The sequence below is a fragment of the Molothrus ater genome, chromosome 35 (assembly GCF_012460135.2).
Source record: "Molothrus ater isolate BHLD 08-10-18 breed brown headed cowbird chromosome 35, BPBGC_Mater_1.1, whole genome shotgun sequence".
NCBI classification, from domain to species: Eukaryota; Metazoa; Chordata; class Aves; order Passeriformes; family Icteridae; genus Molothrus; species Molothrus ater.
In genome coordinates, this window is record NC_071662.1 from 349,673 (window position 1) to 364,616 (window position 14,944).

The window sequence follows — 14,944 nt, forward strand, 5'->3', positions numbered from 1 at the left end:
TCAGGGGCAGGAGAGAACAGTGATCTAAAGCCACTGCCATGCCATCCAAAAGGGCAGTGGAGGCAGGGGCACTTCAGAACATCTTGATGTCCAAAAACGTGGAGGCCAGCTGGGAATGTAGGAACCCTTAGAAAAAGTGAGCATGAGGGGAGTGGTGGCAAATCTGGGACATGGTCTCTCCCTCACCTCCTCCATTTTCATTCCCCATCCTGGGCCAAGCTGCACCATCAGTTTGGCTTTTCCTGCCATGTCCCATTTGAGGGCATATCTAAATGTCTTGTGGCATGAATGGGTGGCAAGTCTGATGTTTGACCTGAGCACTGTATTCTACTCTTTCCAGACTTCCTTGCTGTATTTCCATTGGTGGGGATATGAAGAAGGGGTCACTTGCACTGCCTTTGATCCCCCCCATACGCAGGCAGGCTGTCCCCCTGTGGGCAATGCTGCAGGTCTCTGCCAAGCTCTCCCCAGCTGGAATTCCAGGAGTCCCAGGAGATGAGGTGAGCCAAAGCCTCTGTTTCTCCAGTGTGCTGTTCACCTCACTCTTCCTTTCCTGTTGGGTCATTTTGCACAGCAAGCTGTCTCCTGTATTTTGGCAAAGTTCTCTGTATCCATATTTTACCCATCCATGATGATCCAGCACAATGTCAAACCAACACCATATGCCCCAAGAGCAGAGGTGGTGGTGGGGAAGAGGAGGCAGGGCTTTAAAGCACGTCAAGATGGTTCTCTGCTAGACCTTGGCTATTGAATCTCTCTGTAATTGTTGTGGCGACATTTGGGAACTGTACTGCATGGATGGGATCCTGCAGGTCTTTGAATGCTGTGATCCTTGACAGTCAAATCTGCAACCAGGAGAATGTGCTTGGGCAAATATTGGCTACTGAGAGGGGTCTGAAATTCAGGTGCTGCTTCTGTAAACGTCAGGTGTAACTTGACTGTGCCTGGGAGTCCACTGTGAAATGAGATGCCAGAAAAATTTTTTCAGTATAGATGTAAAATCTAATGTATAAACCCGATTGATGTTTATTATTTTGATGTGGGCTAAGATCAAAGAGGGCATCGTGCAAGAGAAGAGGCACAGGACTGTACCTGATTGAAAAATATTGGCTTGGATATGCAAGAGAAAATGTAGCTAGTACCCTTATCCAAGTGTTAACAATAAAGTGGGAGTCACAGAAGTATCATGCCCAATTGAAAATCTTCAGTGGGGCTTTTAAGGTGCAATCTGAATATCCTCCCTAGCAGCTCAGTTGGAAACAGCCTTTTTTGTTCTTGAAAGAGCCAGCAGGTGTAAATCATATTCACAGGAGACAGCAGTGCTCTGATCCCATGTAGCACGAGGCTGTCACCAGGGTAAGGCACGGGCAAGCAAAGTCAAGCTTTGGCAGCTGTACAAAGTAAAGTAGCTGCCCTCCATACAGACTCGTGTCTCAGCTCAGCAGCTCTTGCTGCTTCAGAGAGGCTGTAGGAGCCACTTGGCACCACAAGGAGAGACAGCAGAACTGGGGAGTTCTGATGCTAGTTGAAGAATGACTGCTGTGTTTCAGCCAGAGCTTGGCCAGCTCTGTGTGACTCCATCAACTGAAATCTTAAGGACAATTAATCAGCTTTTCATCTTGTTGGGTTGTGTGTTGCATTTCTCCCTTCATCATAGTGACCATGTTTTAAAAGTTTTGCCTCCTTTCATGGTACACCCATTCCCTCCCTTCTCTTTCTACTTCCTCACATGTTCTTTTGTCCCTCCATTTTCTCCAGGCCAAGACCCAGCACCATAAACAAAGAGAATTCTGAACTGCAGGTAGGTACAGGCTGTCTGTCCTAAAATGACCATTGTAGTCTTGAACTCAGAGGTGACATTTGGAAACCTTGGTTAAAACCAATTATTTTCAAAATTTCTTTAAATTCATTTCAATTCTTTTGTGGCTTCAGTGGACTCTCCCAGAGCCCAGTCAGTGGGAGTGTTCTCTGGTGGCACAGTGAAATTCCACCAGTGTGAAGTGTTGAGTGGTACCTGGGGGCCCGAGCTGGAAGAGGATACCTTCCTCTCCATCCTGCACATGCCTTTTATCTCCCTGCAGCCTTTTTAGTGTCAGAACTAGTAGGGAAAAAGAAGGCATTTATCATGAAATGAGAGATGTTCCCACTCCTTCCTCCTGCTTTTGAAGAAGAAAACCTTTCCTTGGGGCAGTTTCTGAGCTGAACCCCTTGAGATCTGAAGAGGATTCATGGACATTGCCTGGTTTTTGCACTGGCAGAAATATGGAAACTTCCTATGATAGAAAGTCCTTTTGAATTTTCCAGTGAAGGAAAAAGAGCCTTCCAAATGGATGCAGCCTATGCAGGGTGTGGAATTTGCCATGCTGTGACAGCACAAGCCCTCAGCCACCTATGGCAGGTTCACAGTGACAAATCTCTTGCATGGCTCTCTCTGCCTGTGTCAGTGTTGCAGGCTGAGGCTGGGGCAGGAGATGCCTTCTGCCTTGTCCCTGTCCCTGCCTTGCCTGATCCCTGACATGTGGAATTGTGCCACACAAAATGCAGTCCCCGGTGCATCTGGGTCAGGCAATGCTTTCAAGTTGAAAGCCCAATGACATTGTTGTTGTTCCTGTATCATCTCTGGGCATGTAATGATAGGAGAGATGAGACTTGGAGAAATAATTCTACTGATGCAGAGAAAGGGATCAGATCCCCTGGTCCCTTGGATCCGGGTTAGTTCTGCCAAATCCTGGCTATGCCCCTTTGGAACGACTCCTTATTTGCTGATATGCAGATGAAATGCTTAATGCTCAGTAAGTAAGGTGACATTTTTGCTGGATCAGTTCTGAACTAGAAATTGCCTATCTCATTAAACCTTACCTGTTCTCACTTTTATTACTGACCGCAGTATTCTACAGGGTGAAGGAATCCAGGTTTAAGACACTCATCCTGCTTGGCTGCCATAGGATTTTTATTCTCTGTGCAGCCATGTAAAGAACTAGTTCTCTTAAATCTAACTGCTCTGTTGGAGAGTATTTCAAAATGACCTACCCTCTGCTATTTCCATAGGAATATTTTGAATATTGAAAGTATTAGCCAAGATCAGAAATGTTTTGAAGCAGGTCATGTTTATGTTGTGTTTGAGTGTCTCTGCTGAAAAGACAGCAGGGGATAATTAACGCCTGGAACAAGTAAGTAGAGCAAAAAACGGAACTTTGGGATGAGCACTGTTCCCTACAAAGCCAGGCTCACAGAATACTGGGCACATCTAATGGAGGAAGCAAAGCTTCTTTTGCATCTAAAACGTGGTGCCATTGTGTGTGTCCCAGCACTTCTTTTGTTGTAAAGAGTAATATAAAATCCCCAAAAATGCAAACCCGACCTGGAATTCAGTGGGACCTACAGAAACAAAGGCCTTGAAAATTACTTTTGAAAACAATTACTTCCTTGCCAGTGTCAGATTCTAGAGAGCACTGTGAATTTCCAACTGTTGGAAGGAAAGGGGTCCTGTAGTAGTGGGGAGGGAAGGGGCACCACATGAACTAGTAGAGCCCTTCTCTCTTGGCTTGCCAGCTCCATATTGTTCAGAGAAATTAAACTGATGCTCATTTCATGAAAAATAAAAAAAACCAAGCAATCTTTTCAGTAACTAAAATATGCTTTGAATTCCTCACCCATTAGATAGGTTGATTGTAAAGGCATGAGTTCAATTAACTCACTTCTTCTCTTGTACCGAATGTCAGCTTCTTCTGAGCCTACAGCAAAGACCCAGAGGAAGAAGGGAAAGAGCTCTTGGTGCAAGATAGGAGCTGGGATGCCTCTGTTCCCAAGGGAACTGGCTGACCTGTTGGGCTTGGAGCCTCCTGTGCCGGACCCGGCCTTGGGAATGGAGGTCTGGGCTCCGGGGGCGCTCAGGGGCCGGGCCCAGGAGCCCCGGCAGAGGCCGCGAGCCGCGCAGGCCCCAGGGGCACTGCCAGGGAGGACAAGGACAGAGGGAGGGGGGCGCTGGGCTGCTTGCTGGCAGCAGGAAGGGTCCTGTGGCAGCCCAGAGAGGCTGTGCACATTGCCAGGGAACAGCTGTGCCCTGCATTGCCCCTGCAAGGAGCTGTGCTGCTGCCCCTGGAGCTGCAGGGCTGCTGAGCTGTGGGGCAGGCAGAGGAGCAGGAGGGTGCATGTGCAGCTGAGCCATTCCTGGAGAGCACAGGGCTCTGGGCTCCCTGCTGTCCCAGGGCAGCCCAGAGGCCAGGCTGTGCCTGTGCTAGCTCTGGGCAAGTGGCTCAGGGTTTTGCCCTGGCCTGCCTCAAGTGTCTGCCAGCAGGAGCATGTTTCCCTGTGCAGCTGTTTAGAAGTTTGCAGGAATGTGTCCCATGAATATGGAGCTTCAGATGCTTTAGATTGCATCGTCACCTCTGTATATTTTGTGTGTCCATTTTGCTGCCTGACTGACAGCAGTGGTCCCAAGGAGGTTACCTTGGGATCTGTAGTTTCCCTGCCAATATCCCAAATGCTTTTTACCTTCCAAGCCCTCCTTTCACAGGGCTGCTATTCTAAGTCTCCTTTTTTATTATGCTGACCATTCTGCAGGGGCAAAAGGTCCTGATTTAAGACATTGCTTTTTTTCTACTGCGTTGCCACTTAATTTATCCTCTGTGAAGCTGTGTATAGAATTGCAACTAGAAAATTATGACGGTGTTCACAGGGGTCTCAGGTTGAGGGAAGAGATGAGGATTTGACTCCATATTTCAGAAGGCTTGATTTATTATTTTATGATATATATTACATTAAAACTATACTAAAAGAGTAGAAGAAAGGATTTCCTCAGAATGCTAGCTAAGAATAGAATAAGAAGGAATGATAACAAAGGCAGCTATCTCCAACTCTGTGTCCAAGCCAGCTGACTGTGATTGGCCATTAATTAGAAACAACCAACATGGGCCAATCACAGATCCACCTGTTGCATTCCACAGCAGCAGATAACCATAGTTTACATTTTGTTCCTGAGGCCTCTCAGCTTCTCAAGACGAAAAATCCTAAGGAAAGGATTTTCATAAAAGATGTCTGTGACAGAAAATCAGCCTTTAGTCAGGCTGGCCCAAAAAGTGGCCCAAGCTCATACACAGTTTAGAATGAAAATCCTTGGGGAAAATGAAATATCTAGTGTCAAGAACACAGTTCACATCTGGGTAACACTCCTGCAATGCTCAGATTTTCTTTGAATGTCCTCTAAAATATTCCAACAAAAAGAAGACAATGTTGATCTAAATGCATCCAGGTATTAGAACCTGGGGCTTCTTTCAGGAACTGGAAAGATGATGTTTACTAAAATCAGTGTGAAAAAGGGCAGAAAAGAATCTCTGTCAAGAGCAATCTCCGTCTCTGCCCTTCTCTATCAGGCACAGAGGCTCTCCAGCATGCAGGGGCTGAGGCCTTCACCATGCAGCAGGTTTCAGTCTGCTGGCCAACAGAGCCATGTCATGTCTGCTGCCAGTAGCCCTTCCTTGGAGAGGGTCCAGGCATTGTACCTTGCTGCTCTCAGTCCACAATCTCTGTGTCTTGAGAGCTCTGCACTCTGGAACTTGTCTTGCCTGTTGCCCACCATTGCGTTTTTGGGGGCTTGAAGTCTGCCAGAGATTGACACAAAGCTTTTGCTTCCATTCCCAGGCCTCCCACTGAGCCAGGCAAGGAGACAGATCATCCCACCAGTCCTGGTCTAATGAGGGACAAAGAGCTGAGGGACGGCTTTGGAAAGGTGTGGTGGTTTGACAGGAAATGTGTTTTTTTGAGATGCTGTGTTTTTGGCCAATGGATATTCAGACTTTAATATTGGCATTTAACCTGACCATTGAGACATGGACACGCCTCTGAGAACACGGAGTTAAAAGCAGAGCTCTCCCCTGGGAAAGTCCTCTGGGTTTCCGGCGGGAAAGAGTTCGGGTCTCTCCCCCGCCCAGCTGCTGGCTGGGCAGGGGAGGGGAAAGCCATGAGGCCGAGAGAGGTAGGCCTGAGCCCCGGGTGGAAGGGTGGAAGAGAGAGAAAGACACCGGGAGCCATCCGGCAGCCCCCCTGAGAGACACAGAGAGAGAGAGAGAGAGAGCCGCTGCCTGGGACTGTAACCTTGAAGCTTGATAAACATGGGCCTGTGCCGGCAGCACGCTGGGAAGGAGAAGAGGGGGGGGTTCAGCCGGCCGCTTGTAGGAGCTTTTAACCCCTTTTTTGAGAATGAGAACTTACAGATCATTGACTTTTCCTAGAAGATAAGTTGAAGATGAGGAAGAAATGGCCAGTGTGAGAGAGGTCTGGTGCGAGTGAGAGATAGTAGAAGAATAGAGAAGAATCCTAGTGGAAGAGATGATGGAGTGGCTTTTGCTGGACTCTTTTTGTATAGCCATGGACAGAACCATATTCCTTGTGATACAGAGACTGCATTCTAGGGGGAGGCAATGGCCTCAGGACCAAGAGGTTCAGTGTTGGTGCCCCTCGGCCCAGGGGTGAAAAAATATGGGGGGACAGGTGTCCCAAAAGGAGAGATTGTGGGGGACAGGTGTCCCAAAGGAGAGACTGTGCCTTTTTTGGATCAGGACAGAGCATCCTTAAAAGACAACCCTAGAAGCAGTTTTGGTCCGTGTTCAGTGGTGAGAGCACTGGACATGGAAAGGAAGAAGTCACGACGCAGATGTACTCCGGGCGTGCCACGAGTGACACAGAAACCACGAGGCTTCGACTGTGTTTCCAGGGGAAGCCCATGGTACAAGAAGGACTCCTCTCCTCTTGATGAACTGAGGATTGATTGTCTAAAAGGTGATGCTGGACCGAGAGTTGGTGATTTGAGGAACAATGTATTGTGTTGGAAATTTGGTGGGGGGAGGAGGAAATGCATTTGTGAGGTTTTCATTTTCCCTGTAGTGTGTGTTCCTTTTTATTTGTAGTTGTAGAGTAGTTAATAAAGTTCTGGTTCTTTTCTTTCCTAAGTAGGAGCCTGCTTTGCTTATTCCTGGTCACATCTCACAGCAGAAACCAGGGAGAAGGTATCTTCATGGGGGCACTGGCATTGTGCCAGTGTCAAACCATGACACTCCAACTGCACACCAATAATTGATGGTTACAGGTATTTATAGGGGTACTCATCAGCTTTTTTCAACAGTTTCTATTTCCAATTTTACTCATCAGCAATTTTTATTCCAAATTATTACATCACAATTCTATACACTATTGTGATTTGAATTTCTCAGGATGTATTTTCAAAGGAGTATCCCCAGATGGTGATGGTCCGGTTTCCAAAAGAAGAAAGACGAATCCCATCTGGTGGAGTCCAGCTCCCCAGATGTGTCCACCTTTTAATTGCAGAGACTATAAATCTAACAACAGTGATGTCCAGCTTCCCTTTAGTTGAAACCATAAATCCTTGAGGTGATGTTCATCTTCCTTTCTCAAACTGTTTTTCTCTGCTTTATTAAGGCGTGAGATAAGCATATTTCCTATATATATGTTCTAAAGCTATAGTTTCAAGGATACAAGTAATATTCTAAAATTATACTTCAAAAGGTTATTATTGCAGAGCTTTTTTATGGATTAAATGCAAGCAAAAAGCAACATCCTTAACACCTTAATTCCAATGCTCCTAAATCAACCAGGGTTAATTGCAAACAAAAGATAGGTTCAAAGGCCTTTTTCCATGCTTTATTTTCATCAGTTATTATTAGAATTCGCAACTATCCCATTGTCGATGTCCACACATTTCGCATTCGCAAGTACACACTTCACCTGTTTGCACCTGACATGAAATACAGCTTTGCATCCACAGGCAGATGAGGGATCTTTGGACCGTCTTTACAGACTGACATCACAAAACATAAAAATATAATTTTGCATTTCCTCTTAAAAATAAAATTTACTGAATTAATAAAATTAGAATCATTTGTCTTATTTATAAAAGTTATGCTATATTTGTATTACCAAATTTGAATGTTTTTATTAAAAATCCATACCTTTTTAGCAAGCAAAAAATTTATGGGTCATTGGTCTTTGGTTCTAAGGAACACAATTCCCTTCATTAATTCATTGACCAGTGTGGCTATTGATTTCTCCTTCTTTATGCTAATTAGTCCCATTTTAAATCCTTCTGTCATCTTTTTTATCATTTTTACAGATAGAATAAAAGGGGCCACTTTTGGTCCGTGGAGAACTTTCTGGGGCACATTTGGGGCAGGTCTGGGTCTGCAGAGGGAATTCAGAGAGAACTTGAGGATCTGGAAGACACTTAGGGGAGCGAGGTGGGCACTTGGAGGGGCACTCAGGGATTCCGAGGGACAGTTCGGGGTCCGGGGCAGCACTTGGGGGTCCAGGGGGGCCCTTGGAAGTCAGGGAGGGGAATTTGGGGCACTTCGGGGACCGGGGCAACACTTGGGGGGCTCTGATGGGGCTCTCTGGGGCGCGGGGGTGATGGGAGCTGTAGGCGCGGGTCTAATACAGTTTAACGGGGCCGGGGAGCATCACGGGAGTTCAAAGCGCAGCTGCAATGGCTCTCGGTGGGGCGCGGGCATGACGGGAGATGAAGTCCCGGCTGGAAAAGTTCTGGACGTGCGCCGCGGAGCATGATGGGAGCCGTAGTCCCGGAAGTAGCTCGAACGCTTTGTTTAGGCGTCTGGGAAGACACTTGGGGGACACTTTTGCGTCCGAGCCGCGACTTGAGATCCTCGTGGTAACGTAAACGGTTCGGGAGAAATTGCGGGGATCTCAGGGAGCTCTACCCAGGCTCTTTAGGGCGTGGGGCACAGCAGGAGTTTTCGGCGCTGGACCGTGTTATGACTGGTCTTGGGACCGCGGGGATGAGAGGAGATGAATTCCCAGAAGTGGCTGTACCGGGCATCTGTGGGGTTGGGAGCACTCAGGGGTCCGGGGACGCTTCTGGGGGGTCCCGAATGGGCGCTGAGGGTGCACTGAGGGACTTGGAGGGTCAGGAGGACACTTAAGGGACAAAAACGGGGCAGATACCGCGGGGGAAGGAGGGGGGGGTGGTCTGTGGAGCGCGGGGAATGACGGGCGTTGTAGTCCCGGCTCCAATGGGGCTCAATCGGGCCGCGGGGCATGACGGGAGTTGTAAGCACAATGAAAATAATATGTTGCCCACCGTAGGCACCGCCCCCGAGGTCCCTTTCCAGGCGCTGATTGGCTGCGGGTGGTGATGGGCGGAAGCCTCGGCAAATGGGATGCGGTGAAGACCGGAACAGCCCATTCAACCTCTCCAGTCCCTCCCAGTATAGCCCAGTTCATCCTCAGTACAGACCAACTGATCCCAGGTACAACCCAGTACAATCCCAGTGCCCCTCCAATCCCTCCCAGGACAGCCAAGTCCCTCCCAAGACACCTGAGTTTATTCCCAGTCCCTTCCAGTTCCACCCAGTATCATCCACAGGATGCCCCAGTGTCCCCCGTCTGCTCCGCAATGGCCCCAGTGTCCCCAGTTTGTCCCAGTATCTCCCAGTATCACTCCCAGTATGTCCTGGCATGTCTCAGTCTGTCTCAGTGCACCCCCACAGTCCATCCCAGTCCATAGATTCCCCTTCAGCATTCCTCGTGTCCCCAGTATTTCCCAGTATCCCCCAAGTGTCGCTCCCAGTATGTCCCAGTGTCTCCCACAGCACTCCCAGTGTTCCCAGTATGTCCCAGTCCTCCCCGGTGTTTCCAAGGACAGTTTAATTTCTCTCGGTGCCCGTGGCAGCCAAAGCCAGCAGTGGGGTCAGTGCAGTGCCCATGGCCACAGCCCCTTGCAGTGGCCCAGTGCAGCTTGGGCTGATGATCCACCCTCACAGCCGGCCCAGGGCAGCTCTGCAGTGGCTTTGGTGGCACCTGGGGCTGGCACACACCTGAGCAGTGTGTCTGTTTGCACTGGGGAAACTCAGGAGTTTGAGATTGCTGCAAAAAGCACAAAAAGGGAAAACCCCTCTTAGGCTGGGTGCAGCCAGCTCTCCAAGCACAGCAGCTCCCAGGGCAGTGAGGACAGACAGGATGGGGCTGGGCAATGTGGAGCAAGGTTGTCCACGCTGGGTCAGAGCTCCAGGCACAGCTTCTGTGAGCAGGCCAGGGCTGCTGAGGAGAGACCCTGGGTCAATATCAATCACAGAATGCTGCAACCACCTCTGATCTAAAGAGAAATTTAATAAAAGACACCCTTTAAAATAGGAATATGTATTTCTTACAAGTTCTTTCAAATCTTTCTCCATAACTGGACTAGGAAAACTTTAATGACCCTCTCAGGGCTTTGGTGTTGTTTACATCAGACTCAGTCCCTGAGAGTGTCTTAAAAAAATTGTCAAAAACTCCAAGTCAGTTTCAAACTCCAAATTTTCTTGAAGTTTTATTGGATCCTACTGAGGGACTCGACTGGGAAAATGTCCCCAGGTTCCAGGTAGAGCAGAACACGGGAGGCAGTGATGACCGGTGGGGTCAAGCAAGGCAAAGGTGTCTCTGATAGTGGAGCCCTGGAAAATGTTAAAAATAGTCTTTGAAAATATTGGGCTTTGTGTTTTCTCAGATCACTGCACCTGTGTAGGCAGTATGATAAAAGATATAATTGTTAGATGTGGTGATTGTTTAGTAATTAAATATAATTATTATATAACCATAAGAAGAATTGTGAGAAACTATGTTGGATATTTAAAGGGGGCTGTGTTTAGCTGAAATCTGTGTATACAATAGAACAATATAAGTTTAATAATTAACATGAAAGTTATGTAATGATAGAGTATAAAACACGTTCACCTCGAATGTATGGTTGGAATCAGATTTGGGTGGAAACTACCCCGATTCCCAGAGCTCTTGAATAAAAAGCACCGCGTATAATCGCTGATGTGATTATGTGTTTGTGAACGCTAACATCTCTGGTGCTGAGCAAACCTGGATGTGGTTCAGGAATGCAAAGGGCCAAGGCCTGAGCCCCAGCCCCTGGCCAGGCAGATCCTGTCCCTCCCTCATTGCTCAGGGCTCTTCCCGGGATGGGCACTGGGATGTGGGGATGGGCAATGCCAAGGGCAGGAGCATGGGGCGGCCCCTGCCAGGCTGCTGAGCAGGGACAAGGAGGCAATGAGGCCCCAGGCCTGCAAGGGTCACTTGTCCCCTCGTGGCCTCAGGCCCAGGGCCAGCAGCCATGGCCAAAGTGCTGCCCAAGTTGGCTCTGGCAGGGCTGTCTTGCAGCTGCTGCCCATCCCTGTGCCCTGTGCAGCCCAGGCTGTCCTACGGTGTCCCTGCCCTGTGCCTCTGTCCCTGCAGGCTGTCGGCCCTGAGCAAGGAGGGAGGGACAGGATCTGCCTGGCCAGGGGCTGGGGCTCAGGCCTTGGCCCTTTGCATTCCTGAAACACATCAAGGTTTGCTCAGCAACAGAAACACCTTTGCCTTGCTTGTCCCCAGCTGCCATCACTGCCTCCCGTGTTCCGCTCGGAGTGGAACCTGGGGACATTTTCCCAGTCGTGTCCCTCAGTGGGACCCATTAAAACTTCAAGAAAATTTGGAGTCTAAATTTAAATTTGAGTTCTTAAGAAGTTTTTTCAAAACACTCTCAAGGACTGAGTCTGATGCAAACAACACCAAAGCCCTGAGAGGGTTATTAAAGTTTTCCTAGTCCAGTTATGGAAAAAGATTTCAAAGAACTTATAAGAAATATACATTCCTATTTTAAAGGGTGTCCTTTATTTCTCTTTAGATCAGAGGTGATTGCAGCATTTTGTGATTGATATTGACCCAGGGTCTCTCCTCAGCAGCCCTGGCCTGCTCACAGAAGCTGTGCCTGGAGCTCTGACCCGCATGGACAACCTTGCTCCACATTGCCCAGCCCCATCCTGTCTGTCCTCACTGCCCTGGGAGCTGCTGTGCTTGGAGAGCTGGCTGCACCCAGCCTAAGAGGGGTTTTCCCTTTTTGTGCTTTTTGCAGCAAACTCCTGAGTTTCCCCAGTGCAAACAGACACACTGCTCAGGTGTGTGCCAGCCCCAGGTGCCACCAAAGCCACTGCAGAGCTGCCCTGGGCCAGCTGTGAGGGTGGATCATCACTGGGCCACTGCAAGGGGCTGTGGCCATGGGCACTGCACTGACCCCACTGCTGGGTTTGGCTGCCACGGGCACCGAGAGAAATTAAACTGTCCTTGGAAACACTGGGGAGGACTGGGACATACTGGGGAACACTGGGAACGCTGTGGGAGACACTGGGACATACTGGGAGCGACACTTGGGGGATACTGGGAAATACTGGGGACACGAGGAATGCTGAAGGGGAATCTATGGACTGGGATGGACTGTGGGGGTGCACTGAGACAGACTGGGACATACCAGGACATACTGGGAGTGATACTGGGAGATACTGGGACAAACTGGGGACACTGGGGCCATTGCGGTGCAGACTGGGGACACTGGGGCATCCTGTGGATGACACTGGGCGGAACTGAAAGGGACTGGGAATAAACTCAGGTGTCTTGGGAGGGACTTGGCTGTCCTGGGAGGGATTGGAGGGACACTGGGATTGTACTGGGTTCTACTTGGGATCAGTTGGTCTGTACTGAGGATGAACTGGGCTGTACTGGGAGGGACTGGAGAGGTTGAATGGGCTGTTCCGGTCTTCACCGCATCCCATTTTCCGAGGCTTAGGCCCGATTGAGCCGCATTAGAGCCGGGACTACAACGCCCGTCATGCCCCGCGCTCCACAGACCCCCCCCCCCCCCCCCCCCCCCGGTATCCCCCCCTTTTTTGTCCCTTAAGCGTCCCCCAGACCCTCCAGGATCCCTCAGTGCCCATTCGGGACCCCCCAGAAGCGTCCCCGGACCCCCTGAGTGCTCCCAACCCCACAGATGCCCGGTACAGCCACCTTTGAAATTTATCTCCTCTCCGCGCCCGCGGCCCCAGAGCCCTCATAACACGGTCCAGCGCCGAAAACTCCTGCTGTGCCCCACGCCCTAAAGACCCTGGGCAGAGCTCCCTGAGATCCCCGCAAGTTCTCCCGAACCGTTTACGTTACCATGAGGATCTCAAGTAACGGCTCGGACGCAGAAATGTCCCCCAAGTGCCTTTCCGGACCCCCAAGCGCTGCATTCGAGCCACTTCCGGGGCTACAGCTCCCATCATGCTCCACGGCGCACGTCCAGCGCTCTCCCAGCCGGGACTTCATCTCCCGTCATGCCCCGCGCCCCACCGGGAGCCATTGCAGCTGCGCCTCGAACTCCCGTGATGCTCCCCGGCCCCGTTAAACTGTATTAGACCCGCGCCTACAACTCCCATCAACCCCCGTGCCCCAGAGAGCCCCATCAGAGCGCCCCAAGGGCCCACCTGGACCCCGCAGGGCCCCAAATTCTCCTCCCTGACTTCCAAGGGCCCCCCTGGACGCCCAAGTGCTGCCCCGGACCCCGAACTGTCCCTCGGAATCCCTGAGTGCCCCTCCAAGTGCCCACCTCGCTCCCCTAAGTGTCCTCCAGACCCTCAAGTTCTCTCTGAATTACCTCCACAGACCCAGAACTGCCCCAAATGTGCCCCAGAAAGTTCTCCACGGACCCAAAAGTGGCCCCTTTTACCCTATCTGTAAAAATGATAAAAAAGATGACAAATGGATTTAAAATGGGACTAATTAGCATAAAGAAGGAGAAATCAATAGCCACACTGGTCAATGAATCAATGAAGGGAATTGTGTTACTTAGGACCAATGACCAATAAATTTTTTGCTTGCTAAAATGGTCTGGATTTTTAATAAAAACGTTCAAATTTGGTAATACAAATATAGCATAACTTTTATAAATAAGACAAATGATTCTAATTTTATTAATTCAGTAAATTTTATTTTTAAGAGGAAATGCATAATTATATTTTTATGTTTTGTGATGTCAGTCTGTAAAAGATGGTCCAAAGATCCCTCATCTGCCTGTGAGATGCAAAGCTGTATTTCATGTCAGGTGCAAACAGGTGAAGTGTGTACTTGCGAATGCGAAATGTGTGGACATTGACAATGGGATAGTTGCGAATTCTAATAATAACTGATGAAAATAAAGCATGGAAAAAGGCCTTTGAACCTATCTTTTGTTTGCAATTAACCCTGGTTGATTTAGGAGCATTGGAATTAAGGTCTTAAGGATGTTGCTTTTTGCTTGCATTTAATCCATAAAAAAGCTCTGCAATAATAACCTTTTGAAGTATAATTTTAGAATATTACTTGTATCCTTGAAACTATAGCTTTGGAACATATATATAGGAAATATGCTTATCTCACGCCTTATTGAAGCAGAGAAAAACAGTTTGAGAAAGGAAGATGAACATCACCTCAAGGATTTATGGTTTTGACCAAAGGGAAGCTAGACATCACTGTTATGAGATTTATAGTCTCTGCAATTAAAAGGTGGACACATCTGGGGAGCTGGACTCCACCAGATGGGATTCGTCTTTCTTCTTTTGGAAACTGGACCATCACCATCTGGGGATACTCCTTTGAAAATACATCCTGTGAAATTCAAATCACGATAGTGTATAGAATTGTGATGTAATCATTTGGAAAAAAAATTGCTGATGAGTAAAAATTGGAAATAGAAACTGTTGAAAAAAAACCTGATGAGTACCCCTATAAGTACCTGAAGCCTTCAATTATCGGTGTGCAGTTGGAGGGAAAACTTCCCCCACTGTACCCAGTGCTGTATTGCTCATACTTTACCATATTAAATAATAAATTGATTGCTGCTTGAATATTGGCCTAGTCAAGCTTCTTATTCATAACATGCCTCACAACCGCTGTCAAGGATGGAGCTTGAAGCCCTCCCCAAGGACTGAGACTGAGACCCTTCAAATTCTAACCCAGGGGTGCTGGCCTGACTGGAGCGGGATGTCTGCCATGGGAAGCGGGATGTTTCCCATAGGAACCAATCCTGAAACAACGGGCCCCGCTCACTGCTGGCACTGGTGTGTGCTTGAACATTGGCCCAGTCAAGTTTCTCATTTATAACAGT

The 14,944-nt window shown here is 48.7% G+C and overlaps 1 protein-coding gene and 2 long non-coding RNA genes across 4 annotated transcripts in view; 1 reads left to right on the forward strand and 2 right to left on the reverse strand.

Moving 5' to 3' along the window:
- LOC129047057 (uncharacterized) overlaps positions 1-13,061 on the reverse strand; it is a 31,464-nt gene extending 18,403 nt beyond the window's left edge. Inside the window, exon 1 of one of the 2 annotated variants that reach the window (XR_008509017.1) lies at positions 12,979-13,061. This is a non-coding gene — a long non-coding RNA (uncharacterized LOC129047057). The other variant, XR_008509018.1, reaches the window with a different exon arrangement.
- LOC118700706 (zinc finger protein 268-like) overlaps positions 1-14,944 on the reverse strand; it is a 260,704-nt gene that overhangs the window by 140,458 nt on the left and 105,302 nt on the right.
- On the forward strand, positions 8,589-10,157 carry LOC129047058 (uncharacterized). The gene is made up of 2 exons (XR_008509019.1): positions 8,589-8,677; positions 9,112-10,157. It is a non-coding gene; the product is annotated as an uncharacterized LOC129047058 (long non-coding RNA).